General features: G+C 38.9%; 1 non-coding gene across 1 annotated transcript; it reads right to left on the bottom strand.

Annotated features, from left to right (window-relative positions):
* Window positions 1–879: 879 nt before the first annotated feature.
* Window positions 880–982, bottom strand: LOC119470031. The gene has a single exon (XR_005198896.1). It is a non-coding gene; the product is annotated as a U6 spliceosomal RNA (small nuclear RNA).
* Between the last annotated feature and the right edge of the window lie 77 nt (window positions 983–1,059).

Here is a 1,059-nt window from a genome sequence, read left to right as displayed (position 1 = left end):
TGTGTATGTTGAACCAGCCTTGCGTCCCCGGGATGAAGCCTACTTGATCATAGTGGATAAGCTCTTTGATGTGCTGCTGCAATCGGTTTGCCAGTATTTTATTGAAGATTTTTGCATCTATGTTCATCATGGATATTGGCCTGAAGTTTTCTTTTCTTGCTGAGTCTGTGCCGGGTTTTGGTATCAGGTTGATGTTGGTCTCATAAAATGATTTGGGAAGGATTCCCTCTTTTTGGATTGTTTGGAATAGTTTCAGAAGGAATGGTACCAACTCCTCTTTGTATGTCTGGTAGAATTCGGCCGTGAACCCGTCTAGCCTTGGGCTGTTTTTGGGTGGTAAGCTCTTAATTGCTGCCTCAACTTCTGCCCTTATTGTTGGTCTTTTCAGGGTTTCGACTTCTTCCTGGTTTAGGCTTGGGAGGAGGCAAGTGTCCGGGAATTTATCCATTTCTTCCAGGTTTCCTAGTTTATGTGCATAGAGTTGTTTGTAATAATCTCTGATGATGGTTTGAATTTCTGTGGAATCTGTGGTGATATCCCCTTTATCGTTTTTTATTGCATCTATTTGGTTATTCTCTCTTTTCTTTTTTGTTAATCTGGCTATTAGGCTATCTATTTTGTTGACCTTTTCAAAAAACCAGCTCCTGGATTTATTGATTTTTTTTGAAGGTTTTTTTTTGTGTCTCTATCTCCTTCAGTTCTGCTCTGATCTTAGTTCTTTCTTGTCTTCTGTGAGGTTTTGAGTTTTTTTGATCTTGCTCCTCTAGCTCTTTCAATTTTGACGAGAGGCTGTCGATTTTCTGCATTTCCTTGTTTCTCATGTGGACATTTATTGCTATATATTTTCCTCTAGACACTGCTTTAAATGTGTCCCAGAGAAAAAATATGGAATGCTTCATGAATTTCCGTGTCATCCTTGCGCAGGTGCCATGCTAATTTTCTCTGTATCGTTCCAATTTTAGTATATGTGCTGCTGAAGCAAGCAGCAAAACTGATTTTCTAGTCAGGATTATAGCAGTCTTACCATGTTTTTCCACTTTTTTTCCTCATGAAAAAATA

Source organism: Cebus imitator, unplaced genomic scaffold, assembly GCF_001604975.1.
Source record: "Cebus imitator isolate Cc_AM_T3 unplaced genomic scaffold, Cebus_imitator-1.0 Scaffold3423, whole genome shotgun sequence".
NCBI lineage: Eukaryota > Metazoa > Chordata > Mammalia > Primates > Cebidae > Cebus > Cebus imitator.
This window is presented reverse-complemented; position numbering and strand designations above follow the sequence as displayed.